Source organism: Vipera berus, assembly GCF_964194415.1.
Source record: "Vipera berus genome assembly, chromosome: 6".
Lineage (NCBI taxonomy): Eukaryota > Metazoa > Chordata > Lepidosauria > Squamata > Viperidae > Vipera > Vipera berus.
Genome location: NC_138208.1, coordinates 44812087 through 44837258, shown reverse-complemented (window position 1 = coordinate 44837258; position 25172 = coordinate 44812087). Strand labels below are relative to the sequence as shown.

The 25172-nt window shown below is 40.2% G+C and overlaps 1 protein-coding gene across 9 annotated transcripts in view; it reads right to left on the bottom strand.

The window, feature by feature from the left end:
• CNOT2 (CCR4-NOT transcription complex subunit 2) overlaps window positions 1–24190 on the bottom strand; it is an 81890-nt gene extending 57700 nt beyond the window's left edge. For 4 of the 9 annotated variants that reach the window (XR_014026883.1, XR_014026884.1, XM_081330962.1 and 1 more), the window contains exons 1-2: window positions 22539–24190; window positions 5160–5227 (exon numbers count right to left, since the gene is read on the bottom strand). The gene's annotated coding sequence lies outside the window, so the exon portion shown is untranslated. Of the gene's footprint in view, window positions 1–5159; window positions 5228–21958; window positions 22303–22538 lie in introns of those variants that run through there. The other 5 variants (XM_081330956.1, XM_081330958.1, XM_081330957.1 and 2 more) reach the window with 5 other exon arrangements.
• Window positions 24191–25172: the final 982 nt, after the last annotated feature.

Sequence of the window (25172 nt, the reverse complement as noted above, 5' to 3'; positions counted from 1 at the left end):
GCCCAAACCTCCCCAAAGGTCGGCAGGAGGAACGGAGACCTGCCGAGGTTTGGGGAGGTTTGGGGAGGCGCCCAAACCTCCCCAAAGGTCGGCAGGAGGAACGGAGACCTGCCGAGGTTTGGGGAGGCGCCCAAACCTCCCCAAAGGTCGGCAGGTCTGCGCGGAGGAACGGAGACCTGCCGAGGTTTGGGGAGGCGCCCAAACCTCCCCAAAGGTCGGCAGGAGGAACGGAGACCTGCCGAGGTTTGGGGAGGCGCCCAAACCTCCCCAAAGGTCGGCAGGAGGAACGGAGACCTGCCGAGGTTTGGGGAGGTTTGGGGAGGCGCCCAAACCTCCCCAAAGGTCGGCAGGAGGAACGGAGACCTGCGGAGGTTTGGGGAGGTTTGGGGAGGCGCCCAAACCTCCCCAAAGGTCGGCAGGAGGAACGGAGACCTGCCGACGTTTGGGGAGGTTTGGGGAGGCGCCCAAACCTCCCCAAAGGTCGGCAGGAGGAACGGAGACCTGCCGACGAGCCGCGGCCACACAGGGTATTCCTGTGTATTCAGGCTTGCAAAATGGCGGATCGAGCCTCTGCTGGCGGCAGAGGCTTGCAGAACGGCGGATCGGCTTATACTCGAGTCAATAACTTTTTCCAGTTTTTGGGGGTGAAATTGGGGGTCTCGGCTTATACTCGAGTCGGCTTATACTCAAGTATATACGGTACCTGAAAACTATAATTAATCATGTGCTAGTAGACAAAGAATGCCATAACCATGCGACGATGCCAATACTAGTTTTATTTAATTATTTCAATTTTTGTTTTCTTTATAATCTTTGCTATAGTGGAAATATCTTTAATTGCCAAATGTTGCTCTTCAGTTAGTGCTGCCCAAATAATGTAATAAATGCATACAATCAAATTACATATTCTGAATTCATATTTGTCCAGATCAGAGACCCAGAGTGATTGAAAGAGCCAACATGGATGATCATAATTTTATTTCCCAGCTTTCAGGCCTATGATGCTGCTGCATTAAATATCCCGGTGACTATAGCTAGAAGAATCTTCAGCTTCAATATTGGTAAGTTACCAGCTAAACCCTCAAATCTAGTTACAAAGATGGATTTATCAAACAACACGTAAACTATAACAGGGCTTTTCAACTGGTGGTACGCTTATCACCTGTGGTACTTTGCCACGTGGCAGGTGGTACGTGACCATCCTAGAAGTGTAGGGGGGGGAATGAGCTGAAGCTACCCAAGTCTGAGGGAGAGGTAGCTGCAGCTACAGGACTGTCTGGGCTCGGCAGAAGCCCCAGGAGCAGACAGGGCTCCAGCTGATTGGCGCTTCCGAAAACAGCTTGAAGCTGGAGGTGAACTGAAGAAAAGGGGGGGGGGAGGAAAGGCTAAAAAAGGAGGTGGTTTGGGCGGGAAAGGGGAAAAAAGACAACAGGGAAAGGTTTAATCCCTTTAAACAAATGTTAATTAATTTTACCCCCTTTAATTGGGTCTGTCTATAGCAGGCATGTCAAATATACTGAAACCATGCCCGCCCCATTGCCGGCAATGTGGAAAAAGTCACAATACGTCACGTGACATCACAAGTTTCACATGCCTGGTCTATGGCTTTTAGAAAGTTTTCTTTGAAGGTAAACAGGCTTAATTTAAATCTAAAGCTTTTCACAATTGCCTTTCAGTCTCGGTTGCAACATTGTGACACATGACACGCCTGAAGCAGCTTAAAGAAGAAGAAAAAAGAGTTTATGTGTTTCTTTATTTTGTGAGCCTTTCTTGCTTTGCATTTGATTCCTGTGTCTTTAAGGGTACAGGGAAGGGATTGGGGGCGGGGGGGAAGGTGCGCATTCTTACTACACTCAGAAGGAAGAGAGGAAGAAGAGCTGACAAGCTAGCTCAAGGGTCTACAAACTTAGCAACTTTAAACCTGTGGACTTAAACTCCCAGAATTCCTCAACTAGCCATGATGGCTGAGGAATTCAGGGAGTTGAAGTCCATAAGTCTTAAAAATGCCAAGTTTGAAGACCCCTGAGCTAGCTGGTAGTGGTGCATATTAATAAACATGGATAATTTCATCATACATTTGTCAGTGCAAAGGGAAAGTGATTCAGCAAACCAACAGCCACCAAAGAAATTAAAAATGGTACTTTTTTACTTTTTTCTACAGTTTATAATATTAGATTATAGAATAAAACAAAAAATACAAAAGCAAATATTAGGACACAGTGGGGAGGAAAAAGGGGGAGAAAGTGAGGGGAAGCAGGGGAAAAGAACAGACTTCCTCTGTTGCAGTTGAAGGAAGCATTAACACTGAACCTCAACTTTTTACTTTTCCATAATATTATAAACTAGCTATTTCTATAACAACAAATGAATCTAATCAGTAAAACCCAAAATCCCTCCCTTTTTTGTTTTAGTCATCAAGTTTTTGACATCTTGCTAAGCACTGGTGGTACTCGAATATTGTCATGTCCTAAAAGTGGTACAAACTGTGAAAAGGTTGAAAAGCCCTGGACCAATCATGGCAAACCTTTCAGAGACTGAGTGCCCAAACTGCGACCTAAAACCCACTTAAGTATCATCGGGTGCCAAGTGGGCATGGCCCACTGGAGGAAAATTCCACTTAGGGTTAGGGTTAGGTCACCATGAACCCATACAGGAAAATGGACATCGCCAACAAACCCGGAGTGCTTGGGTATGGTTAGGAGGGCACTTACTTTTCTAAGCTGCCCTATCTATGTTTCCTGGTAAAATACATGGGAAAATCCCATTGGAGGAAAATTCCACTTATGGTTAGGGTTAGGTCACCATGAACTCATACCGCAAAATGGACATCACCATTTATTTATTTTTGTACACGGTGGCGGACGCCTAAAGCGAAAAGGTTTTATAAAACCCATCTGAAGGCCACCTCTGGCATGTGTGCCATAGGTTCGCCACCATGGCCCTGGACTATAAGACAGCCTGGCAAGATAATTATGAATGAAACAGCCAACAGAAACTCCAGATGCAAGATTTTCTTTCTCCATAATTCTCCAGTTTATCTAAGTCATTCAGTCAAGGATTAAAGGTCCAGTAAAAACAAGTAACCACTTTGGAAGTAGCTTCTCTAACACTGGACTTGCCAACCAAGACAATGCTTCTTTCAAGGTACTATATAAAGTAGGTGATGTTGTTGTTGTTGTTGTTAGTTGCGAAGTCGTGTCCGACCCATCGCGACCCTATGGACAATGTTCCTCCAGACTTTCCTGTCCTCTACCATCTTCTGGAGTCCATTTAAGCTTACGCCTACTGCTTCAGTGACTCCATCCAGCCACCTCATTCTCTGTCGTCCCCTTCTTCTATTGCCCTCAATCTTTCCCAGCATTAGGCTCTTCTCCAGTGAGTCCTTCCTCCTCATTAGGTGGCCAAAGTATTTGAGTTTTAGCTTCAGGATCTGGCCTTCTAAAGAGCAGTCAGGGTTGATCTCCTCTAGGACTGACCGGTTTGATCGCCTTGCAGTCCAAGGGACTCGCAGGAGTCTTCTCCAGCACCAGAGTTCAAAGGCCTCAATTCTTTTGCGCTCAGCCTTTCTTATGGTCCAACTTTCACTGCCATACATTGCAACTGGGAAGACCATAGCCTTGACTATACGCACTTTTGTTGACAGGGTGATGTCTCTGCTTTTTAGTGTGCTGTCTAGATTTGCCATGGCTTTCCTCCCGAGGAGCAAGCGTCTTTTAATTTCTTGACTACAGTCCCCATCTGCAGTGATCTTGGAGCCCAGGAAAATAAAATCTGTCTCTACCTCCATTTCTTCCCCATCTATTTGCCAGGAATTGAGAGGGCCGGATGCCATGATCTTGGTTTTTTTAATGTTTAGTTTCAACCCAACTTTTGCACTCTCCTTCTTCACTCGCAACAAGAGACTCTTCAGTTCCTCTTCACTTTCTGCCATTAGAGTGGTATCATCTGCATATCTTAGGTTGTTGATATTTCTTCCAGCAATCTTAATTCCAACTTTTGACTCCTCTAGCCCTGCCTTTCTCATGATGTGCTCTGCATATAAGTTAAATAGGCAAGGCGACAGTATACAGCCTTGCCGGACACCTTTCCCAATTTGGAACCAATCAGTGGTTCCGTGTCCAGCTCTCGCTGTTGCTTCTTGGCCCGCATATAGGTTTCTCAAGAGACAAATAAGATGTTCTGGTACTCCCATCTCTTTAAGAACTTGCCACAGTTTGTTATGATCCACACAATCAAAGGCTTTAGCATAGTCAATGAAGCAGAAGTAGATGTTTTTCTGGAACTCTCTAGCTTTCTCCATGATCCAGCGTATGTTGGCTAAGTAGCGTAAGTAGGTGATACAACTACATTTAAAAGCCAGGATATTTCTGGAAAATGCTGACAAGTCTGGACTGCTTTGGAGGAAAAAATGTTTATACATCATGACTCCCTCAGAAGAAGTTACAGATCCAGATTAAATACAATGTGCTCATGATCAATGTAGGGAAAATGTCCATTTCTATATTTCCAATTAAAGAAGAAAAACTAGTATTGCACAACTGAAATGTTAATTTCCATTCCCAATCACTCTTCCCTGACCAACTATGATGTGCAATATGAAGCTGCTGTTCTATTGGACAAAATATATAGGGGGGGGGGAGACTTTTTTAAAAATTTTAATACTGATTTCACAATTTACCAACTCCCCTGGAATAAAGGAATCAACAACTCAGGAATTTTAGCAAATATGACTACACAAATAAATGTTAAGATTAAAATAAATATTCATTATCTTGAAAAATGGGCATTTGGGAAAGTTTAAGCTTTTTAATATATTGTACAAATAATGCTGTAAGTTAAAATTATTATAAATATTACAATTGCTACGTATGATTTATTGAGAATGCAAACAGCAGCAAATAAGATATTGCCAATTCAGTTTAAAGAGAGCTAAATTTTAGTATTGTGGCCTTACATTAAATCTATTTCAGGAGCTACATTCCTATTTAGACGTTATTTTTTCAACCATACATATATTTAACACAAGAAATAAATATACAACATATTTATCTTATTATTCCTAAACTTCTTCAAATATTTAGCAAAGAAATACTTTATCAATCAGTTAAAAATCTTCCTAAAAGAATCACCTAACACACACTAGGAAAATATCTACCTACCTAAAAACCGTAATTTTGCCCATTAATTTTTTTGTCTGTTGAAGCAAGCAAGCTTTGATGGATACTTCCTGTAAATGAAGTAGATTGAGTTATTAGTAAAGTTGTGTGAATTCACAACATTATCAAATACAGTAAGTTTTATTTTATTAAAAAAAATCAAACATCAAACTAAAAAAACTAAAGACCAATTTATTTGTTATAGGAACTCTGAAAGTACAACTCAAAACACTGTAACAATTCAAAAAATATGCTATCTATGAATTTGTCTTTATCAGTCTCTGTTCCAAATTTAATCACCAAAGGTTAACTGTACTTTTTTTTTCTTATAATCTAATTTAAAGAACTCTCAGACTTCTAAATGTGTTGTTTAGGGTGTACTGTCACTGTTAAAAAAAGCTATTCTCCAAACTTACAGTATCACTGAGGAATAAGTTTATACGTGCTGCCATAATTTATAAATACATAAAGTGCAAAAATATTTAATGCAGGTAGTCCTTGACCTATGACCTCAACTGACCCCAAAATTTCTGTTGCTAAGTGAGACATTTGTTAAGTGAATTTTGCCACATTTTGTGATCTTTCTTGTCATAGTTGTTAAGTGAATCACTGAAGTTGTTAAGATAGTAACTTGGTAATTAAGTGAATTTGGCTTCCCTATTGATTTTGCTTGTCAGAAGGTCACGAAAGGTGATCACATGACCCTGGGACACTGCAACTGTCATAAATATGAGTCAGTTGCCAAGTGTCCGAATTCTGATCTCATGACCATGGGGATGGTGCAACAGTTGTACAGCACTTTTTTCAGTCCTATTGTAACTGAATGGATGAACTGTTTTAAGTCGAGGATGACCTATACTGGATAATTTACTTTCTCAATTTTTCTCTTTTTAACTTTCCATTTATAAACAATGTTAAAGGTTGTACTACCATGTTTCCCCGATAATGAAACCGGGACTTTTTTTTTTGCCTCCAAAAGAGGCACCAGGGGTGTCTTTTACCAGCATCAACAGCCCAGCCCAGTCAGTCCACTTCTGGGGCCGAAGGAGCAGCTCCATTCTGCAGCTGCATTCCAGCCTGCATTTTGCAGCTGAGTACCATGCTACAGATTGAATAGATAGTTCAGTTCTTGGCTACAGAGGTCTTGCAGAACCGAGCTATGGATTGAATCTGCAGCTGAGAACCGAGCTATGGATTGAATCCATAGCTCGGTTCTCAGCTGCAGAGAAACTGAGAAATGCAGGCCTGGCTACAGAAGATGCCGCAGAAGAAGAAGTGGGCCGGCGAGAGAAGCCTGGCTGTAAGGTAAGTGGGTGTGGGGTGTGTGGGACCGGCTCCCAGTCGCCCTCTCTGCCATGTGGTAGGGCAGGGGAAAGCAGCAATCATGCAGAGCCGCAGCCTGGAACTGCTAGCACCCAGCAACCTGTGAACCTCTATGGCAGCTAGAGAGAAAGGGTGAGGAGGAGAAAGCAGGAAGGGTTTCTCTCTCTGTGTGTGTGTATGTGTGAAAGAGAGAGAGAGACAGAGAGAGAGAAGGGGGGGGAAGAGGAGGAGGAAGCCAAGGTTTACAAAAAAGGGGAGCTTCCCCCTTTTTCTTAACTTCCTCCCACTCCGTTCAGGTGCAGCTTGAGGAAAAGGATGAGAAGGGGGAGAAAGCTGGGAGAGTTTGTGTGTGTGTGTGTGTGTGTGTGTGTGTGTGTGTGTGAGAGAGAGAGAGAGAGAGAGAGAGAGAGAGAGAGAGAGAGAGAGAGAGAGAGAGAGAGAGAGAGAGATTGAGCCAGCAGGGAAGCAAAAATGTGGAGAACTGGGAGTGTTGCAGAGTAGGCAAACTTACAAAAAGGGGATCTCTCTCTCTCTCTCTCTCTCTCTCTCTCTCTCTCTCTCTCTCTCTCTCTCTCTCTCTCTGGGCAGGCGAGAGAGCAAACTTTGTGGTCTATTCTTGCCGCCTCTCCTCCCCTAAAATTCAGGCAATAATAGAACTCTTTGGATTGAATGGGAAGTTAAGAATTGGTGTGAATTGAAATTAAAAGGTCAAATCAACTCTTGCTCCTACTTCCCCTCATCACTCTTTTATAATTTAACACAGCCTTACCCAAACTAATGTCTTTTGGGTGCATGGACCACAGTTCCCATCATCCTGTGATTATGCTGGCTAGAAATACAATGCTTTCTCTGCAGTATGCGCCTAGGAGGCAGTAGGTCTGTGGGACTTAGATGTATTTAAACATTTGTTTCTTCTGCCTAATTTATTAAATCAACATCTAATTCAAAATTACATTTCTGAGAAATCCAGGGTGGTTTACAAGAAAACTCTCAAAGACACAGCTATTGTAAAGCATCACTAGCACTGCTTAAAACAATATTAAAAGTGTGTATTTTAAGAAAGAAGATTAGTAGTAATTTACTTAGTGCTGTTTGACCATAAAGGTTGGTGTTGTTCTACATACGCCTGGCTGAACAGTGTTTGGAACTGCCTCTAAACGGGTGATGCACTGTTCATATTTTCCTTGGAAGAAAGTTCTATAATTGGGGTGCTGTCTCTGAGAAGGCTCTGCTCCTGGCCACTGTTCTATAAACCAAACCAGGGGGACCATCTGGTCTAAATTGATGGTAAACATAGATGTTTAGGGGGCTGGAGGCTAAAACTTATGACAAATGTTTGTGGGAATTGGGTGTGTCTAGCTTAGTGAAAAGGACTAGGGGTGGTGACATGATAGCAATGTTCTAATATTTGATGGCTGCCACAGAGAAGAAGGGGTCAACCTACTTTCCAAAGCATCAGAAGGCAATAATAGATGGAAACTAATCAAGAAGAAAACCAGTCTAGAACTAAGGACTTATGAAAACAACTAACCAGTGAAAAGGTTGTGGATGCTCCATCACTGAAAGCTTTTAAGTAGAGACTGGATATTCCATTGTCTGAAATGGTACAGGTCCCCTGCTTGAGCAGGGGCTTGGACTAAAGATCTCAAGCATCTCTTCCAACTCTTATTCTTTGAGAAAAGTGCTGCCAACCTCTCCCCTTCCCCTCGTCCCTTCCTGGGCACAGAGAGGGAAAGAGAGAGGGAAGGAAGGAGGGGAGGGAAACAGGAAGAAAGGGAAGGAAGGAAGGAGATAGGGAAAGGAAGGAAGGAAGGAAGGAAGGAAGGAAGGAAGGAAGGAAGGAAGGAAGGAAGGAAGGAAGGAAGGAGAGAGGAGGGAGGGAGGGAGGGAGGAAGGAAGGAAGGAAGGAGAGGGAGGGAGGGAGGGAGGGAAGGTCTGAGGGAAGTCCTGCCTTAGCACTTGGCCACCAGCAGCCCTGCTGCCCTTTCGCCATCCCCTGGTGGTCTCTCATCCTATTGCTAAGGATGCTTTGGTTACAAAGCCAGGTCTCCTCGGATGGAGAAGGCATGGGCCTCCCTCTGACCGACGCACTTTGCCCTTCTGCACCCACCATGAGCAACCTGGCCAAGGAGAGCAAGCACAGCAGTAGCAGCCTTGAGGAGGAGGTAAGCGCAGCTGGGCGCCCCCTCAGGGAAGTGTGGCTAGGCTAGGCAGGGCTGTGGGGTCCTGGTGCCGTGGAAGCTCAAGGGTCAGGCTGGGCACTTGACCTCTGCTACCCAAGGCTCTGGGCAGTCCATGCCAACATCCAGGGGCCCCCTGCACGGCCTGAGGCTCAGTGAGGCTCCTCCAGTGGACCCTAGTCTCCCCCTCTGCTGGAGATCCTTGGATCTGCCCCAGTCCTGTCAAGCCCCGCACAGGTGCCCCTGACGCAAGTGGCATTAAGCTGGCCACGCCCACCCAGCAGGCCATGTCCATGCCAGCCATGCCCACCCGGTAGGTCACGCCCATGCCAGCCATGCCCCCCTGACCCTCTGAGGGCAACCACAATGCTGATGCAGCCCTCAATTAATTGAGTTTGACACCCCTGTTCTAGACCTTCCTTAGGCATGAAAACCAGCTAGGTGACTTTGAGCCAGTCATTCTCTTTTAGCCCAAGCTACCTCACAGAGCTGTTGTAGGGAACGTTGAGTTATATATAAAAGAGATAGGATAAAAATGTAATAATAATAATAATAGTAATAATAATAGTAATAATAATTAATAATAATAATAATAATAATAATAATAATAATAATAATAATAATAATAATAATTGCATATACAACTGCATATAATAAAATTAAGATTCAAGAAGTTTCATTTTCTTTAAATTGTAAAATAATCTAGAATAAATTACCTTGTTCTAATATAATTAATAAGTCACCTAATAACTAATTCTTGAGGAACATTTTTAAGTGAATCTCCAAACAGTTTTTGGAATTATTAAACTAATTTTAGGAACTGGCCATGAACATGAGGTCCACAAGCAAGCTTAAAATGGAGCATTTTATTGTTTTCATCTCTGTTGTCATCTTAGCTTCAGAGAAAATCATAGTGCTGTAAACAATGTGACATAGACTAGCATTATGTAATACAGTTATAGTATGGTAAGAATATTAGGACATCAAAACAGGGTGGAATTATATTTAAGACACTGTAATAAGTATTTAGGGGGAATGTTCTGAGTTATCTCTAGTTGCTATATGATCTGAACAAGGTCATGTAATCAAACTAAACAAGGTATGTTATTTTAAAAGAATTTAGAATTGACATTTAATTGATTTTGCTGACAGGTTGTAAAACTTTTATATTCCTCTGAAACAAATTACAAGAAATAAATACAAAACATAAAGTTTAACGTAAATCAATGTTATTGGGGGGGGGGAGAAATCCCATGATTAGGATTAGTAGAAATGTTACAGAAAATAAAAATGCCAATTTTATAATGCTCTTTTACAAACACATGGTTTGTCCTGTATTAATTCTTCTGGTCACATTTGGAAAAAGATGCAACACAGCTGGAAAAAAAGGCAAGTGGCCAATCAAAATGATCATGGCTTCAAATACTTCTTTCTAGAAAAAAAATGTTTGAGACTCTACCGGGGGGGGGGGGACGGGACCAAATGGAGACATAATAGAAAAGTATTAAATCATATTTGGGGTAGACAATGTAAAAAGAGAAAAAGTTTTTCTATTTTCAAAAGACTAGGAATAGGGCTACCCAACAAAGCTGTAAGATTTAGAAAAGAGAAAGAAAGCATCTATTTACAGAGTATAACCAATCTGTTGCAAACATTACCACACAGTGAAGACCATTGGTTTTAAAAGAGAACTAGTAAAATCATGATTTGACAGAGCTCAGCCTCAATCTTATCTTACACTTCTAAGTATTAACTGTAATGGAACAGTAGAAAAGTATGTCTCCATCTCCTCCTTTTGAGCATACGAGAAGCGCATGGGTGGCCACTGTGAAACAAAGTGCTGGGCTTAAAAATAGGTCTTCATCTATAACACAGTCATATTCAAAAACACAAATAAACAAAAACTCAGGAACTGAAAAAATATTCAATGAGAATATATTACAAAAATGTTATATCTTTTGTAATATTTTCCTTCTGTACATCCTTATGTTTGAAAATTTAAGCTTTGTTTCTAAAATCTGCCTATTCCTTATTTTGAAAAAAAAATGCTAAAAAATACACAAATTACTCCAGAACCACCAAAAAAATATGAGCATCAGCAAAAAATATCTGGAGGAATCTCATCACTTATTTTGCAAAATTCAAGAGACCAGGATTTTTTCTGATAGGAGGAAGACTCAGCTTGCTTCTGAAGTACAAGGTTGACTGTGATTCTATTATCTCAATATATCAAAAACAATGGAAGAGGGGAAAAATGAAGACCTATAAAGGAGGATCCACAGAACAGATGCTACATGTATCTGTGTTACAAAAGCCCTTCAAAATTTACTAGTTTGTGCTAATCTGTATAATAGAAATCTTAGGAATTTATCATAACTTCAAACTAATGAAACAGATTCCTTCATTGCTGAATACAGTATACCTACAACTATCTCTAAAAGATGCTATGATTACAAAGCTACATTTGTCATATATAAATAAAAATATATTGCTGGCCTTGAAAACCTTTTACAGTAGAAAGGATTGGAGGGATGTGCATTATCTTAGAGTCATATTCTTCCTATCTGAGGGTTCATTTTAATTTAGGGAGAGATGCTGGGTTCACAAGAGCTTTAATATTGGATGCTAGAAGGATTGGCACTTTTCTTGCTGTACATGAAGCTGCCTGGAGAGGTCCATCAGCATGAGGTGAAATATCATCAGTATACAGATGATACTCAATTATTTATTTCCACCTTAAGCCAAACAGTATTGCAACAGTGGCCCTGATCTGTTGTTTGGGGACAATCAGAACCTGGGTGTTGGAAAATATATTCTAGCTAAAACCTAGAAAAATGGACGCAGCTGGAAATACTTCCACTCTTGATGGAGGAGTCACAATCCTGGGAGTTCTTCTGGACTCAGCTAACTTGTGGAGAGCCTTTGCACAATTACATTTTATGGGCCAGGTTTGACATGGTCACTTATGTCCTTGTCAACTCACAGCTGGACTATTATAATTTGTTCCACATGTGGCTGCCCTTGAAGATTATTCATATTGGATTACTTTAATTTTCATATCCCAGTCTCCAGGATTTGCTTCAGTAGTGGGTTTATGTTGTCCATGGCAACCATGGGGTTGCCTTAGGTTACATGTGCAGTCATAGTTTGGACCTTGTTTTTGAGCAAAGGTGGGTTCAAAAAGTCTGAGTGAGAAAAAAAAGGCACATCAGCATTACCTTAGAACAGGCATGTCAAACTCGCAACGTCACATGACGTCGCACGACGTATCGCAACTTTTTCCCCATTGCCGGCAATGGGGTGGGTGCAGTTTCAGTATGATGCATCCAGCCCGTGGGCCGGCAGTTTGACATGCCTACCTTAGAAAGTAAAGTAAGATTCTCTTGTGTTGCAAAAACATTATAGTCTTTTTCTCTCTAGATAAATGGGAACAAAATTCTATAAAGCAGTTTAGAATGCTGTTTTCTATCTCTTTATGGAAGATAACTGATCAGGTTAAAAAAAAAGAATAATTACAAAGTTATTATGCATCCCCTTTGACAACATGGGAGGGTCTTGGCTCTACATTTAGTCACAACTCTACAGTATTGGATTTCTACTGTACATAAAAGGCTACAAGGTACATTTAGCAGCTATTGGGACAGAAGTGTAATTTTGACCTTTGCTCACAAGATAAAACTATCCCTTGGGACAGCCAGAGCCTGAAAACAGCACTGGGGAGAAGAAAGTCCAGGATAATTAACCATATAAATCTGTATTATGAGCTTATTACCATTATTGGTTAACCATATGATTTATTACAAGAGGAATTTGGATTGCATAAAATTTTAAACCAGATCTTTATTATTGAATTTATCATACCTTGATTTCACAATTCGGTCTTAATGCAGTAGCAAAATTTAAAATTATTATTAGTATGATTCTGAAGAATACGGTGATTGTATGTATAGATAATAACTGACAATTAACAATTGAACCTGGAATTTTGGTCATAAGTCGAGAGACCCCTTGAGCTGACTTGATTTTATGACCATTTTATAATGCTTGTTAAGCAAGTCACCATAGTCATTAAGAGAATCATGGCTGAAAGTCCAAATCCAGCTTATCTAATGGCATGTTCTGCCAGAAAACAGCAAACATCATCACAAAATTCAGTCACATGACCAGAGCATTACAATCAGTCATCAGTTGCCAAGCACTTGAAATGTGATCATGTGACTGTGGCAGTGGGGCAGCAGTCTTAACTTCCAAGTCCATTGTAACTTTGAATGGTTTTTAAGTCACCAATCATAAACTGAAAACTACATGTATTATTTGCAGGTAATCCTTAATAAAGAGTTAGAATATACATATTAACAAATCTATGGCTAAATACCTTTAAATTATTAAAAATGTTCTTTATGAACTAGAGAGGAGTCTAATTCAACTATTTTTTCATTGATTAGCCATATCAGAAAATGTTTTAAAAGGACTTATTAATTTCATTATGCAAAAGTATAAAATGGTTAAGGAAGGACTTTCTCATAATATGGGCTTGTCTTATAATGACCCTATTCTGATTTGAAATTTGATTAAAATTTGTTAATATGGTCTTAAAGTGATTGATACAGTTTAAATAAATGAAAGTATATTTAAATTATATACCGTGTTTCCCCAAATATAAGCCCTAATACATCTTTTGGAACAAAAATTAATATAAGACCCGGTTTTATTTTCGGGAAACACGGTATTAAAAACTTTACCATATGAATAATTACTGGCTTATAAAGCACAGAAACATGATTACTCTTCAATGTTGGAAAAATAATTTGCAATCCCAGGTTTACATCCTGAATCTCTGGTGCGTGTTCATTTTATTTTTTTATGAATTAGTTGTCTATCAATGTAATACAAGACCAATCAATATTATTTTGTGTGGTCACAGTTTAATAAAGTGTTAAAATACTAAACTGAAGGACTTCTTGTAGGTAACATGCTTTTATTATTTTATAGCTTTTTCCATTCTTTCTGTACATTAAGATGACAAAACAGCAAAATTAGAAGATTCTTAATAACTGCACACTAAAATACTATTTCCCTATCTATTTAAATTTCACTGAAGAAGAGAGATTATCAAATAGAACCAAATGAAGAAATCTGCTCAAGACCAGAACTGATAGATGCGGGTGTTCTGTTACACACGGAAATGAGAAAGACAAGGAAATTAAATTTGATGTTATTGGGAATGTAACATAAAGAAAATTTTTATTAGAGGTAATGAGGCAGTCAAACATAAAAGGAGGAAATCCAGATATTCATTTACAATTTGTATTATTATTAAATGGATTTTCATTTAATTCAACAACTACCCCAATAATTATATGTAAAATTAGCTGACTTTATTATTATACCACTTCATTCCAGCAAGCAAAATTTACTTATTAAAAACTAAATAAATAAACGTAAATAAAAATTTCTAGTCTGGTCAGATTTAATGAGTTTAATACATTTTCAATTTTAAATTTCTGCTAAGAATCACCTTCAGAATGTTTCCTGCATGATTTTTTAATCTTTTGATCACATAAATTTTATCTTTGAATTCCTCCATTAGATGAAAAAGATATAAGTACCTAAAAATGAAAAGCAAGAAGAGATTCTGCTACACATGTGCTTTATCACATTACTGAACATTTGGCAGATTTCCAGATTGCACTTGTAGAATCTAAACATGTTTATAATTGGCAATTTTATTAATTACTTTTTTCCAACTTTTACAAATGTTATTTAATAGATCCAGTGACAGAATTACCATAGCATTTGGGTACCATTTCTGCTTTAGATCTAAATCTTCAAAGATATCTGCAGCAATATAAAAGTTATGTAATTTTAAAAGCCACTAAGTATTTTACTCTTCGGAAGTGTTTTTTTTTTCTTTTATTTTTTGCACTTTGGGCCTCAAATAAAAAATGAGAATACTTCCCTCCTTATTCTCATATTTCAAATATTTACTGAGAAATCCTTAAAAGGGATAGTATTTACTTTCTTGGAAAATGTACTTGTTTCTATAGATGAAACATTATATTTTCAACTATAGTTTCAAGGAGGGACGCGGTGGCTCAGTGGGTTAGGACGCTGAGCTTGTCAATCAGAAGGTCGGCAGTTTGGCGGGTCGAATCCCGAGTGCCGCGTAACAGAGTGAGCGCCTGTTACTCGTCCCAGCTTCTGCCAACCTAGCAGTTCGAAAGCAGGTAAAAATGCAAGTAGAAAAATAGGGAACACTACGGTGGGAAGGTAACAGCGTTCCGTGCACCTTTGGCGTCTAGTCATGCCGGCCACATGACCTCAGAGTCGTCCTCGGACAAGCGCTGGCTCTTCGGCTTTGAAATGGACATGAGCACCGGCCCCTAGAGTTGGAAACGACTAGCACGCATGTGCGGGGGAACCTTTACTTTACCTATAGTTTCAAGTTTCCTGTTTATAATAATGGTTTACATCACTTTTAGCCCAGAACATAAACACAGAAAACTGACAGCAGAAAAAGACCCAGCAGTCCACTACTCTTTCTGTGAAGTAATACTTTCTAACATTAATTTTGAATTCCTATCAATTTGAGGTTATGTATCTGAATACTTCTTTAGAAACAGCAGGTCACAGGATTCCAAAGATAAACACATTTAAGTACAATCAATTTTAATATGAAAGCTAAGGATATTCTTACATATCACTACCTGAAATATATATACACTTGGCTCAAACATGTTAATATTACAAATCAATGTTAAACTGTAGATGTGTGTAGAACTGTGTAGAAATATAGAAAAATGAAGATTTTTAAGCTGCTATATAATTTATACATACTTATATAAGAATTTTCTATATCGCTCTATGAAGTCAAGGTTCATATTTACTGGGCATACGTTCATAGATATATTCAACAAGATTCTGCAATACATCAGTTTCAACTCCAAAAATATGTTCTAGTGTGTGGGGACACAAATGTAGCACTTATTTAAACTTTTAAGTTTTAAATTTCTCAATATTGTGCAGTAGCCTGTGGAGATCAGTCATTTTATCCTGGGAAAAAATGTAGCTCCTTCAAAGAATCAGGGTTGAATAAGGTGCTCTAAAACCAAACCCTATTGATAATATTAATCAGAAACAAATATAAATAAGCAATTAGTTTATTTCTATGAGAAATGTCTCAACAAATCAAACGCTTTCCTAACTACTGTTCATAACAACTACCTTTCACTAAATTAGCAGATTTATTTAACTATTTTTGTTGAATCTATTCTTAATTCAAGGTCTCATGTAATTTACAAAAAGTGCTATTTTTAATTAATTAAAATTTTAACAACCCAACAGCACTCTTTGGATGATTTACAATAAAATCTACAGCACCAAATCTGTGTTGTACTCAAATCTGTGTTGACTCAGCCTTCCATCCTTCCGAGGTAGGTAAAATGAGGACCCAGATTGTTGGGGGCAATTAAGCTGACTTTGTAATAATGCCGCTTGGGGGGTGTATGAAAGCCCTAATAAGCAGGCATATACATAGAATGAAGGCTACTGCTAAGCTTGTAAGCCGCCCTGAGTCTTTGGAGAAGGGCGGGATATAAATGGAATTAAAATAAATAAATAAAAAATATACCAGTGGTGGCAAACCTATGGCACGTGTGCCAGAGGTGGCACTCAGAGCCCTCTCTGTGGGCATGCGCGCCGCTGCTGCCAGCAGCTTGTGCAGGTCCATTGGGCTGCTGCCCAGAGCGGCAGCCCCACCCAGCACAAAGGAGAAAAAGCGGCCGGCTGGCAAGCCCAAGTAGAGGCGGTAGAGCACGCCCACACCCAGGAAGCCAAAGGCCACCCCGAGCAGGGAAGGCCGGATCCCCATTGGCGCCATAAGCCCCCAGTCCCGGCTAGGATTGCATGCCTCCCTCCATCTATGCTGGGCCTCCTGCCCACCACCCCACCCACCAGAGACCCCCTGGATCTCCCCCAACCCTGCCTGGTCCCCACAGGCGTCCCCCCATAAGCATCATTGAGGTGGCCATGCCCACCCCAGCCATGCCCACCCAGTCTGCCGTGACAACCGCAGCCACACCCACCCAGTGGGCCAAGCCCCCATGCTCCCCCTGAGGGCATCACAATGCTTATGCGGCCCTGGCACTTTGCGATAAATAAGTGGGTTTTGGGTTGTGGTCTGGGCACTCAGTCTCTAAAAGGTTCGCCATCGCTGTCATATACCATGTTTCCCCGACAGTAAGACAGGGTCTTTTTATTGCCTCCAAAAGAGGCACTAGGTCTTATTTTCAGGGGGGGTGTCTTTTATACTCATCTCTGCCACCGACCGCCCTGCCCAGCCGGCCCACTTCTTCTGCAGCCGAAGGAGCAGCTTCATTCTGCAGCTGCATTCCGGCCTGCATTTCAGAGTCAGGCTTTCTGGAATGCCACTGCAGCCTTCCATAGCTTGGTTCTCAGCTGCAGAGGCCTTCCGGAAAGGCCTGTGACTGAGAAATGCAGGCCTGGCTGCAGAAGAAGTGGACAGCGAGAGAGGCCTGGCTGCGAGGTAAGTGGGTGCGGGGCACGTGGGGCAGATCCACCCCCCCACCCTAGCTTGATTTTTGTTGTGTGCCTCACCCCAAAAGTAGGGCTTATTTTTGGGGTAGGGCTTATATTAGGCCCACCCCAAAAATCAAGCTAGGGCTTATTTTTGGGGTAGGCTATACTTTTTGGGAAACGGTACTTTCTTGGATATAAGCAGGGTTGTCAGCTATCTTTACTAGCTGCTTTTCTATAATTTACAATGACTTGATCAGCAAATGGTTACACACACACACACACACACACAAAAGCTTCTTCCTAGTGATTACTTCAAATCACAGGAAGTGAAAAAAAGGCTAGGCTGATTGTGTCCTGTGGCAACTAATCTCCCAGCCAAGATAAGGCAATCATTTAACCTACTGAAAAAAGTTCTCATCAAATAGTATCCAGCCCCTACAATTTTTTTTAGTTTAGAAAGGACATCCCTTCATCATGGCCACCTTTCAAACAATTCCTGTAGAAAGTATAATAAACTTTAATAAATTAAATCAATCAATTTAAATAAAATGCCCAGATTTACAGTATTTTTTTAAAAAGAGTGAATAAACTTAAAGATACATTTCTTCTTTTTTTAAAATGTAGCTGTGCTTAATTTTAGGTTAGCTTTCTGAAAAATACTGATTTTTAGTATTGAAATATTACCAGATAAAATATGAATATTTTAATAAGTAAAAAGGAAGATTTGAACTATAAAAGCAGGATACGTGTATAATGTAGTTACCACAGGATCTGCCAGAGCTTTGTAAACTAGATTATTAACATGTAGATAAAAGTTTTCAACATTAATCTTTTAAATAGGGAAACTACATATGCACCTGATTATGTGCAAACATCAGTTCACATATTTTTCAACTACCTGCAAATCTAGAATCAGTACAGAATACCTAATCATGAAGTTTAATAATATTTCTTCAGAAACTCATCAATAAAGTAAATGTTGTAAGATTTGTTAACCAGTACCTCAGACTACAATCCTAGACTGAATTACTTGAAACTAAGTTCCATTTAACCACCTATATAGGATTGTGTTGTTGTTGTTAGTTGCGAAGTCGTGTCCGACCCATCGCGACCCTATGGACAATGTTCCTCCAGGCTTTCCTGTACTAATTCTTTAAAACTCAAAAAATGCAATATACTTGATCAGCTAACGCACTCTGGCAAATGCAACTAAGAGAGAAGCAATTTAAAAAATCAAGATATTCTTCTTTAATTATGTTAATTTTTGATATTTCCCAATTTTTTAATCCCAATATTCAAATAGCCTTATCTGTTTTATACTCAAAATTATCTCTATCACATCAAATGTATTGTAGAACATCCTAAGCAAGTCAGAATGCCTGAGAATCTGGAGAACATGTACTGTTTCCAACTTATATTTACAAAATTTGAGCCACATTAAAAATTGTATATAAACCACATAGTAGGAGTGCCAAATGTATATACAGTACACATAACTGTACTGATTGTAAACATGTTGTTTACAGAATGTAGCAATCTATGTATTAGAAATAATAGTTATTAGATACTAAACTGCCTTAAATCCTTTTTTAAAAAAGAAAAAAATACAATAGGAATTTTAGAAAATATTGTGAGGAATTTATCAAAATATCACAGAATCCTGCTTTAACAAGCTGTGGTGTGAATAAGTCCATACTCTTTGCTCATTATTTGCAAACAGAAAAATGAAACAAAAAAGAGCTTCATACGCCAAACAAACCAAGTCATGTTAATTTGTTTGTAATATTCAATAGTTAAATGTCAATATAACAGAGGAGTGCACAGAGAAATGCATTTATGTTGTGTTTCATTAAGCAAACCTCTTACTGCTTAGATTCACAACCTGCAATATGCATGGTTAAAACAAACCAGAGTACCATGGTATGTGAGTTAGTTAATATATTCAAGTTTCATTAAAAAAATATGTATCTGAACAGTTCAAATAAAGTCAGTTATACTAACTGCATCTTCGTACCCTATTGCAGGGGAAACAACTATTTGGTGTCTCAAAGTTACATTAACATTTAGAGGGCCACTGACACTGAGAGCCATATTACAAATGGGTACAAATGAGAGTAGTAGTTTTTATTTCAGCAACATTATATTATGCAACATACTTTTTATGTTGGACCACTTATCACACTTAAGTTAAGATTTGTCAAATTAATCACAACTGGCTAGATTCAAGCAACATACAAAGAAAAAGTATAGTTTACACATAACAGCGGTCCATGTTGTGGAATCTTCTCACCCTGGAGTGATAATGTTCCCATCTCTTCTGAGCTTCTAAAGATCTCCAAAGATGGTTATGTTAGCAGATCTGGGACACCAGGGGACTGACTGATAAACTAGTGAAGTGGCTTTATTATTATTAACATGTCTTTATTATTAATGCTTTAGCTCTGGTCTTATATAGTTTTTAAATATTGTTTAATTATTTAATGATAAAGGTTTTAGATATTTGTTTTGTTGTACACTGGCCAGTCTCGTTTGTGAGATGGGCAGTTGTATAAATTAGATAAATGAATAAATAACACAGAAAACCAAAAACAATCTACTATACATTATGTCTTAGCAAGAGCCTGTATTTAACAAAAAACTTAATGATTTGAGTGTTCTATCAGTATTAACACAAAACATTTAAAATACTAATCAATCTTTGTACAGTATTAAACCATTCCTCATATTTCCAACAGACTAATTTTATAAAATGTAGCACACAGTAACAGACAATACATTGCACTCCAGTATCACAGTAAGCAGAAAGATAATGAATTCTGACTATAGATTCTTCAAGGTAAAACTTGCTGGGGAAAAAACCATGTACTCAATCTACAGAAAAGCCTCAAAGAAAAATCTATGTTTACAGTATAAAAATTTTAAAATGTAAGAACAGCCTAATCAATAGTTGATATTCACTAATAATTTTCTGCAATGTTATGTTGATAGTTTTTCATGTGTTGTTTAAAATTATGAGCTTTACATATTTTTAAATTCTTATTTAATTATATCTTCATCCATGTAAACAGTAATTCTTATTACAGATTTGTAAGAAATAAAAATATTGCTGAACTGCCATTGAAGCTATACAATTAATAAAGATTGGTTAGATTTCCATCCTGGCTTTATTTTGTTCAACTCAAGGCAGAATATACAATCCTCCTTTCCATTTTCCTCACAACTATGTGAGGTGAATTGATTTGAGAAACAGTGCTCAAAGTCACCCAGCCAGGTTCCATGCCTAAGGCAGGATTGGGCTCCCATTTTCTCATTTTCTTGTCTAGTACATTAACAGCTAAACTGCTTTTAAACTGCTTTTAAACTATTAGAAGTCTAAGGAAGGGTTCTTAACTGTTTAGTTCAGATTCTGAAAACCCTTATACCTTACAGCTGAAAAACAGTAACCACAGAGCCTCTGTACCTGTCCTAAAAATAGATTTTCTCAAGCTGTATGTTCAAAGATTAAAAAATAGATTCCAAATTATTTACCATCATTCCCAAATCCACTACATACTACCAGAACTGAACAAAGTTTTAAAAACTGGTGTTGTGATTTTTAATCAGTTTTTCAGTTTGACAGGGAAACCCTGTTTGTGGTTTAGCTATTGGGGGGAGGGGAGATTTTGAGCAACTAAAGAAGAGATAACTACATTCCTTACAAATGCTTTGCTAAATATTTACAAACCATAAAGCAATTCATATTTAGTATTACTTACACCTCACACTTCCTGGAAATTAAACAATAAAACAAATTGCTGTTAAGAATACAGCAAGCTCCTACAGGCACTTCAGAATTCTACACTTTACATTTACAGGTTACAAGGTTTTGTGAACTGCAATGCACTTCTTCATTTGCAACAATAGTGTCTTCCCCCAAAAGCAAAAAAAAAATGTGCACGGCATTAAAGTAGTTGTCTAGGTAGGATATTTTGACACTCTTGAAAACTTTCCAAGTTTAAGAGGCAAAAACTGATACCAAGAACACTACATGACACATGCTAATTTTAATTTTAAAAGGCACCTTATTATTTAAAAAGCAGGGAAAGAGTGGATGAAGCTCGTATAAAATACAGTAATACGTTCAGTTGTTCATAGAACTGCAATGTAGAGTAAATTTCTGTTATATACAGGGTATTAACCTTTACTTACCTGCCACATAAGAAAATGATTACATCACGTTTTAACCTGAGAGGATGCACTGAACAATCTGTCTCACCAAAACCTAACTCCTGTTCCCTAAAATGTGACAAGTCTGATCACGTCCCTATATGCAACAACAATGCAAACAAAGGATCGCTTTGCATTTTGCAGCAAGCGAGAAAATATATTAAATTTGCCCATTTAAGCATACTCCCAGTATCAGCTTATCACCGAGGAGCTGCAGTGCTTATTGCAGAACGAACGCTTTCAAACCAAAACAAGACCTTCAACACCTCGTCCCGAATTAAAAAAAAAAAGCGAAACCGATTAACTAGAAGTTGTCCTGCAAACATCGCTGGGCCGGAAAGAGATTTTTTTACAGCTGTCCGACGAAGTTCTTGAGGCAACAGGGTCTAAGGGCAACGAGTTACGGGCCTTCTTCACCGGGAAAGCAGGCCCTGAAAGTAATAGTCCACCTACGAACCAACTCTCTCTCTCTCTCTTTCTCTCTCACACGCACACGCCACACACACACACCACACACACAAACTCACATAAGATTCTGCATTATCTGTTTCTTACCCCGAGTTTCAGGCATCAGGGGGAACGCGATGCCCCGACGCGGACCCCGCACAGCGCTCGCACCCCGGAGGCATAAAGGGCAAGGCGAGATACAAGTAGGCCGAGCGCTGCTGCCTCCGCAAGCGATGCAGACGAGAGGCGGCTTGTGGCGGGAAACGCAGCTGGGGGGGCCGGAGCAGCAGCCAAAGCGGGACCACAGCCCGAAGAGCGCGGCTCCCCTGTGCTGCCTTCCGCGGCGGGGCCTCCCCCCTTGCTCCGAGCGCCGAGGAAGGAAAAGCGGGAGGAGGCAAGCGGGCTGGGCCTCGGGGCTCCTGCACTCCCCTGCTAAGCGTCGCGCCACCGCCGCGACGTGTTCCTCCCCCTCCTATTTCCCTCACACATCTCTTCCCCCCCCCCTCGCTCCCTCACAGAGACAAAAGCAAACGGAAACCGAGGGGATGAGACAGACCGCAAGGAGCCCAAACCGCACCGGACCCAACCGAAGCCCTTCCCCGACCGACCGCGGATTCCCGGACAGATTCGTAGTTGGGCCGCGGCAGAGGAGGTGGTAGCGGGGGAAGAATAATAGGGCCGAACTCACCGCATGAATTTTCTTGTCCCGAGGATCCAAGATGGCTGAGCACCCCGCACGGAGGATGCTGGGGGAGCGACCTTTACCCTCTGACCCCACCACTGCCGTCGTGACCCCGCCGCCGCCGCCCGGCAGCGGCTACGGGACAAGCGGGAAGGCAGACGCGGGAGGCTGGCCTAAGAACTGCTTCCCCGACCGAAGACTCGCTCCCGTCGGGGCTCCGGTGGGAAACGAGGCCTGCCGCCTGCCTGTTTCGCTCGCGGCAGGATTCGCGTCTCTTTCTCGCCGAGCTTTGTCCTGCCGGAGCGGCTGGAAACGGCGGTGGAGCCGCCACCGCCGGGATCTCGGGGCCCAACTTCCGAGAGAGCGGCCTTGCATGAACCGCGAACTGATTCTGAGACATCCGGGGAAAGGGGGAGGGGGGACTTTTTTTTACACGGTGGAAGGAGGAAGCTGCTGTACTTAACGCGCGCACGCTCATTCTGGCCGTTTGGAAAGCAGAGACACGGCGGCCGTAGTTTTGCACCACGTTTAGAGTTGAAGTTGGGGACAACTCCCCCCCCCCACCGCCAAGCTGTAATATGTTGCAGTTCCTATTTCGCAATCACTTGGGGAATGTTTTCCAAAGTGACATTTCTGAACATGTAAATAACGATCCTGGACTCCCTACAGGTGTATTTCAAGAGGCGGATAGGCTGCTTCCTCATTTTTGTTTTGTTGTAAGACTTGTGTAAGAATGTTTTGTTGTAAGACTTGTGTAAGAATGCTAAGCACATTGTGCTTTAGATTGTAAGCCGCCCTGAGTCTTCGGAGAAGGGCGGGATATAAATGGGATTAAAATAAAAAATAAAATAAAAAAATGTGACCACATTGTGCAATCCTCAGAATAGCAGTTTGTTAATCGAAGGACATGTATTTTCTGTTTCTACTCAATACAGGAGGGATAGATTTATTTTCCAACTAAAAATACAGCAAGTCCAATAATACAGGGGTCCCCAACCTCTGGTCCATGGACCAGTACCGGGCTGCGGCATGCCAGCAACTGGTCTGCACAAACAAGCAAAACCCCATCTGTGGGATGCAGACAGCACACAAAACCTCGCACAATCCTGTCCATGGAAAAACCTTTCTCAGAACCGGTCCATGGTGCCCAAAAGGTTGGGGACCTCTGCAGTAATATGCTTTCAGCATTGATTAAAATAGAAGAATCTCAAAGCTAAGTCACTGTTGGGGATAAGCTCCCTGTGCCGGTCTATTTTTCACCTTTCACACCTTTGGTATTTGTTGTGAGAATAACAGACAGGTGTACTAAATATAATATCCTGAGTTTGGAAAACCTTCAGTAAATAATAAAATTCTAGAATCGGGTATGGTTCCCTTTCACAGGACATCAGTTACAACACTATATACCCTAGGCTAGGAGTTGTATTTAAATTAATGTCTTAGGCCCCATGTATGTGGTGATAACATTTTAGTTCCACACTGACTGCTAATACTAAGCAAGTAATTTATTTTTTTATAATATCAGGCATCTCTATCACATTCTCCAGTTCATAAGCTGACATGTTTAAATCTGGGTTTCTTTCCCAATGAAAATTAAAATAGTGCACAAATTACAACTGCAGCATCTCTAAATTGCCTTTAATTTTTCCACACATCAGTCTACTCCAAAAATTCTTGCTTCTGTAATATGAATAAAAAAGCCTTAGTTTCACTATCAGCTTATATATGTGTGCAATGAAATTTCATTTTAATGTATGCCGATTAGTGTACATTGTAAGTGACAATAAAGTTATTATTCTATTCCATTCTATTTTATTCTATATTGTAATCTAATCATTCTAATGATGTATTCACCATGCTATTGGAAAAAAAAATCCTCTCAGCAGTTTTCCCCAGCATCACTACAAAGGCATCAATGTGTATTTTTTTCAGATTTCAGGTTTATAACCGGAAAGACCATATCTTTAGAAATCATTGCTCTCAGTATGTTTTTTGAGTAGATTTCTAATGGTCTTTCTCTCCAAAAAGTAGATGTCACTCTGTTTCATGGTTATAGTCTCCATTGCAGCAATTTTTGAGCCCAGGAAGATTTTATTTTATTTTATTTTTATTTTAATCCCATTTATATCCCGCCCTTCTCCGAAGACTCAGGGCGGCTTACAATTTAAAGCACAAACCAGTGTGCTTAGCAATAGCCTTCATTCTATGTATATGCCTGCTTATTAGGGCTTATTAGCCCCCCCCAGCGGCATTATTACAAAGTCAGCTTATTGCCCCCAACAATCTGGGTCCTCATTTTACCTACCTCGGAAGGATGGAAGGCTGAGTCAACCTTGAGCCTGGTGGGATGCGAACCTGCACTAATTGCAGGCAGCTGGTGTTACTTAAGGAGGCATTAGCCCACTGCTCCACCAAGGCTCTAAAGTCATCTCTTTCTTCCATTACTTCTTCATGTATTTGTTCTGGATTGGTAATAATAGCTAACTTTGTTTGCCTTCAAGTCAGTCTTAAAAACTGCCTGGACATGTTCTTTCAGTTTTCTTGGTATCATTTTGGGAATTGGTTTGATGTTTTAGGTCTGAGAGAGAATGATTGACCCAGTCACCCACCTAGATTTCTGCCTAAGGCAGGACTAGAACT